Genomic DNA, 6,886 nt, shown 5'->3' with positions numbered 1-6,886 from the left:
CACTCACACTCACCCTCACCACTCACACCACTCTCACCCCACACCGCTCACCGCTCGCCACTCCCGCTCACCACTCACACACACCACTCACCCCTCCCTACCACCACTCACGCCCCACCTTAACCACTCACACTCACCCCTCACCACTCACTCTCACCACTCACCCTCACCACTCTCACCACTCACCCTCACCACTCACCCTCACCACTCACCGTCACCACTCACCCTCACTGCTCACCACTCACCGTCACCACTCACCGTCACCACTCACCCTCACCGCTCACCACTCACCACTCACCGTCACCACTCACCCTCACCACTCACCATCACCCCTCACTGCTCACCACTCACCCTCACCACTCACTCACCCCTCACCACTCACACTCACCCTCACCACTCACCCTCGCCACTCACCCTCGCCACTCACGCCTCACCGTCACCACTCACCACTCACCGCTCATCATTCACCCTCACCACTCACCCTCACCACTCACCCTTACCACTCACTCACCACTCACCATCACCACTCACCCTTACCGCTCACCACTCACTCACCCTTACCGCTCACCACTCACTCACCCTCACCACTCACCCTCACCACTCACCCTGACCACTCACCCTGACCACTCACCCTCACCACTCACCCTCACCACTCACCCTCACCACTCACCCACCACTCACCCTCACCACTCACCCTCACCACCACCACTCACCCTCATTGCTCACCACTCACCCTCACCACTCACCCCTCACGCTCACCACTCACCACTTATGCTCACCACTCATGCTCACCACTCACCACTCACCCTCACGCTCATCACTCACCATCACCACTCACTACTCACGCTCACCACTCACGCTCACCACTCACCACTCACCCTCACGCTCATCACTCACCATCACCACTCACTACTCACGCTCACCACTCACCACTCACTCTCACCGCTCACTCTCACCACTCACGCTCACCACTCACCACTCACCCTCACCACTCACCCTAACCAATTAACCACTCACTCTCACCACTCACGCTCACCACTCACCCTCGCCACTCACCCTCGCCACTCACCCTCGCCACTCACTCTCACCACTCACCCTAACCACTCACCACTCACCCTCACTACTCACTACTCAGGCTCACCACTCACCACCACCACTCACCCTAACCAGTCACCCTAACCAATTAACCACTCACTCTCACCACTCACTCTCACCACTCACCCTCACCACTCACCCTCACCACTCACCCTCACCACTCACCCTCACCACTCACCCTCACCACTCACCCTCGCCACTCACCCTCGCCACTCACTACTCACCCTCACTACTCACTACTCAGGCTCACCACTCACCACTCACCCTAACCAGTCACCCTAACCAATTAACCACTCACTCTCACCACTCACTCTCACCACTCACCCTCACCACTCACCCTCACCACTCACCCTCACCACTCACCACTCACCCTGACTGTGGTGGTGGTACCTGCTATGATGACAGCAGTACATGCTGACGTTTTGTATGTTAAATGTAAAAAGCTACATTTGTGAATGTGTGTGTCTGTTCGAAATGTTAAGCATACTTGGCGACATGCAAGCACGTTTTTAAAACGGGAATAGGGTGAGTGGTGGTGGTGAGGGTCAGTGGTGAGGGAGAGTGGTGAGGGAGAGTGGTGAGGGTGAGTGGTGAGTGGTGAGCGTGAGTGGTGAGGGTGAGTGGTGAGAATGAGTGGTGAGGGTGAGTGGTGAGTAGTAAGGGTGAGGGTGAGTGGTGAGGGTTAGTGGTGAGGGTGAGTGGTGAGTGGTGGGTGATGAGTACAGTCAGTATGCACTGCTTCAATCATGGCAGGTACCACCACCACAGTATGTACTGCTCTCATCAGAGCAGGTACCACCACCACAGTATGTACTGCTGTCATCATAGCAGGTAACACCACAGTCGGTATGCACTGCTGTAGTGAAACCAGGTACCACCACAGTCGGTATGCACTGCTGTAATCATAGCAGGTACCACCACAATATGCACTGCTGTAATCATAGCAGGTACCACCAGTCAGTATGCACTGCTGTAATCATAGCAGGTACCACCAAAGTCGGTATGCACTGCTGTAGTCATAGCAGGTGCCACCACTGTCAGTATGCACTGCTGTAGTGATAGCAGGTACCACCTCAGTCGGTATGCACTGCTGTAGTGATAGTAGATACTGCTATCGAGTTGCTAGATCATGCTATATTGAGTTAGTAGATACTAAAACATTTAGTATATACCACTAGTCAGTCAATACTGCTGCAGCCAGTATATACTACTATACAGTCAGTACATACTACTACGGTGACTAGCTACTAGAGTCAGCAGATACTACTATACAGTTAGTCATTACTACTATAGAGTCGGTGGATACTACTGTAGGCCCAGTCAATACTACTATGGTCAGTAGTTATTAGTCAGTAAATACTACTACACAGTCAGTGGCTACTACTGGCTCAGTAGATACTACTGTACAGTCAGTCGATACAGCTACAGAGTCAATAGATACTACTTCCTCTGTTGTATGTAGGATGTGTAGGTATATATACCTACGTGGGGGTAAAGATATTTTTTGAGGGGGTGGGGGTCGACAATTTTCGGAAACCTTTAAGATCAACTATTTACCCCACACTTTCTATAACTTTTTGGACTTGTGCAAGCCAAGGAACAAATCACTGTTGTGTTAACCAGAGTATTGTGATTCAACATTGCCCTGTGATTGTAAACGAGCGTAAAACTAAAAACTAAAATGCTCTCCGAGGCGAAATTCCAGAGTAGCAGAGTATAACGAATACAGTGGGATTAAGATAATCTCATATCGAACCGATTGCATCCTGTTATAAAATTGTGTTAGATATACGCAATCTGGAGCGGAATACCAGAGTAGCTCGAGTCAAACCGACTACATTCTGTGATACAATTGTTTTATATGCGCTCTGAAGTGGAATGCCAGAGTAGCTTCTGTCACAAATGAGATGCTAGGATTAAGAGGAATTTTTGAATGGATTGCGGAATACTGGGAACTCGTATTAAAACACAGGCTGGTCTGCTACAGAACAGACAAGGCAGAAAAACACATGGGAGGGGAGCTGTATCGATGACACTACGACATGTCGAGAGGAACTACTTGACTGGATAAAATGTGACGAAGGCGAACGCGATGTAAAAACTTCAGAAAAAGCAGGACAGGACTCATGCCTTCTCACACAGGCAAACAGGCAGAGATTGTGGAATGAGGAAAATTTCGGAAAGGAAACAGGCGAGAAACCGTCTCTAATCGAAGAGGTAAAATGTCCTCACACCCTCGTAAATATGAAGGAATCAGTGCTCGCGACACCAGCGAAACTCAGACGTTGATTCACAGAACAAATATGAAGGTAGCAGTCTACCACATTCTTGAGGACATAGTCCAGGGACAAATCGCACAGAAAGTATGGTTATCAATCAAAATAACTTTAACAAACAAACCCCCTCGCAACGCGAGAGAAGGGATGGAGAAATACAGATGCAGCAGGCAAAAAGGGAGACCGACAACCCCGAAGTCAGAGGGAGACAAAATCTTAAAAGAAAGTTGCCAGAATATGCTGCACTAAGAGCAGAGGCAAAAAGGGCGGAAACTTGGCAACACGACCAGGAAAGCAGAGACAGCTCTCTAGAAAAACGCACACCACTCAAACATGCCCAACACAGCACAGATCAAAGGGACACCTCTCCAGAGAGACGCGGGCTACGCAAAAACCACCAACACAAAACAATCCGCACCACAGGTGACAGACACAGACATCACGACAGGCACGAGTCACGAGACCAATATAGGAAACCTAAAGAACACAAGTCACATCACAGGGGCAAAATACACTGCAAGAGTTATGTTAAGCAGTGCCACAATTGCAGTGACAGCTCGTCTGACGCTGACTCCTCTGATGACGACCAACTTTCCGAATACTCATTCGATAGTAAAACTCTGAAATTGATGGACAAAGCTCTCATATGAATTTCCTATTGTGATCCACACAATAAGAACAGAGATATATACACTCGCATCGCAACAGTAGAAGCAGAGGCAATGATCAGAGGACTGAGGAGAAGGGATGAGAAAGCGAGTCTGCTGAAAAGAAATTTACATGAACAGTCTATACCATGGGTAAAGTCATTACCATTCAAGGTTAGGAATGATTTCAAACTGAGCCTGGCAGTGATTCGGAAGTTTGGAGAATATTCAACACTGTCTGAGGGGTTTAATGCTGTAAAATCAATGACCCAGGGCGTGGATGAGGATCCGCGAGATTACCTCCTACGATTTAAAAGAGCATACTACGCAGGCGATGTGAATCAGTATCACGAAGGTGAAATTTTTTTCAAAATTATGTTTTTTTAATCCTTGAGTCCAGAGATTACAGAGATTTGCGCATTTTTCGAATCTTCACTTAATTTGTATCGTTTTTATCAATTTTTCATAACCCGACATATACAACACTCACACTCGTGAACGCGACGCTCACACTCGTGAACGCGACGCTCACACTCGTGAACGCGACGCTCACACTCGTGAACGCGACGCTCACACTCGTGAACGCGACGCTCACACTCGTGAACGCGACGCTCACACTCGTGAACGCGACGCTCACACTCGTGAACGCGACGCTCACACTCGTGAACGCGACGCTCACACTCGTGAACGCGACGCTCACACTCGTGAACGCGACGCTCACACTCGTGAACGCGACGCTCACACTCGTGAACGCGACACTCACACTCGTGAACGCGACACTCACACTCGTGAACGCGACACACACACTCGTGAACGCGACACTCACACTCGTGAACGCGACACACACACTCGTGAACGCGACACACACATTCGTGAACGCGACACACACTCTCGTGAACGCGACACTCACACTCGTGAACGCGACACTCACACTCGTGAACGCGACACACACACTCGTGAACGCGACACTCACACTCGTGAACGCGACACTCACACTCGTGAACGCGACACTCACACTCGTGAACGCGACACACACACTCGTGAACGCGACACTCACACTCGTGAACGCGACACACACACTCGTGAACGCGACACACACATTCGTGAACGCGACACACACTCGTGAACGCGATACACACACGAGTGAACGCGACACACACGAGTGAACGTGACACAAACACGACCATAACATAGGGACATAATCGAACTGTTGACCGTCGGTCGAGTCTTAGCGCCGGCATTCCTAGCAAGGGCTGGCCATAACAAGTGTTGTGGTAAAGCGGTCCAGAGTTGTGCGGTTGTGGTGGAAGTGTACAACGTGTTAATATAGTCGCGTGGTATAGTGCAGTCGTGAGGCGGAGCGCAGTTGAACCTACTTGAAATTGATGTCGCCTTAAATTTGACCCGAACCGCACTCACCCGCATCTGCTCACCGCCACGCATCGGACGTCCGTCGTCTCGACTCTCGGTAGACGCGAAAACCGCGTGAGTGCGGCCAGAGGCTGAGAGACGTCGCGCTGCCGCCGCGACTGTGCCGATTCGTTGCTTGGCGGTGACATCACCCGCGCGTGACGTAACAAGGGGGCGTGGTTAGTCACGCACCCTTCTTCACCCGCGCGTGCCGTAATAGGAAAAGGGGCGTGGTCAACTACGCCCCCTTCATTACTTTACTCGCAGCGTGCCGTAAAGGGGCGTTACCTACCTTTACACCCGAGCGCAACGTAATAAGGGGGCGTGGTCTTCCTTATTACGTCACCCGCGAGTGACGTAATAAGGGGGCGTGGTCTTTCTTCACGCCCAGACGCTAAGAAGCGCTGGAGTCACTACGAAACGTTGTAGCGGAACCACACGAGTAGACATAACACAAAAAACACAACATACGGACCCTGTCGGTCCCGCCTTAACGGCGGCGTCCCTAACGGCCGGCCATAGCAAATGGCGTGGTTAAGCGGTGTAGCAGAATTTAGATGTATATTCGTACGTGACAAGTCGCAGTCGTAGCGCAAATTTAACCTACTTGTAATTGATGTCGCCTTCAAATTGACCCGAATCACTAACCCGAATCTGCTCCGCCACTCGGATGGCTGTCGTCTCGAATGTCGATAGAGCTTAAAACCACGTCCGTGCGGCGAGACGACTCCGTGCTGGGAGAGAAGACTTCGTGCTGCCTCCGCCACCGCTGCCGCCACTTGTTGTGCCTTTAGTTGCTAGGCGACGCGTGACGTCGTAAGGAAGGGGGCGTAATGAACAAAGGCCACGCCCATCGACTCGAGCGATGGTCACGTGGCCACTTATGAATGCACTACCGCCATTCACCACTAGATGGCGGTGACCATAACCACGGCGCTTGTGTAATGAAAAGTGCACTTGGCCAAACGAAGTGTTCAAGATCCGCTGGCAGGTTACAGAACATACCCAGGTGCCATGGGCTGAGATGACGGACGGGAAAATACATCGTGGTCACAACTGCTAACCTTCTGGGTTTTAGCCGTATAGCGCTCTGCTAGTTGGCGCTGGAGGGCGACTGCCTCCAACTCCGCAGCAGCGTCCTTCACGAACTTCCTAGTGGCTGATCTTAACACCGCTGGTACCAGTAATCGGCAAGTCCAATCAACTCCGCATCCTTCTGTACCACTGTATTCCATCTCTCTAGTATATGCCACACCCGTTTAGCCCTATCCGGCCAAACAGAAGCTGGCATGCAGTGGCTATGTATGCAGGCTACATGTCACCGATGGAAGTGTCCAGATCTTCCAAGGTTCTGCGAGTTCCTTGCACAATCCAGTCTGGTTAAATCCAGAATAGATCGTATGGCTATCCTAAATGTTTAAAAGTAGCGCAGATGTTCCTTTAAGAGGGCTACACGTT

Source organism: Lampetra planeri, chromosome 48 (genome assembly GCF_965212315.1).
Source record: "Lampetra planeri chromosome 48, kcLamPlan1.2.h2, whole genome shotgun sequence".
Classification (NCBI taxonomy): Eukaryota; Metazoa; Chordata; class Hyperoartia; order Petromyzontiformes; family Petromyzontidae; genus Lampetra; species Lampetra planeri.
Note: the sequence above shows the minus strand (reverse complement) of the source record.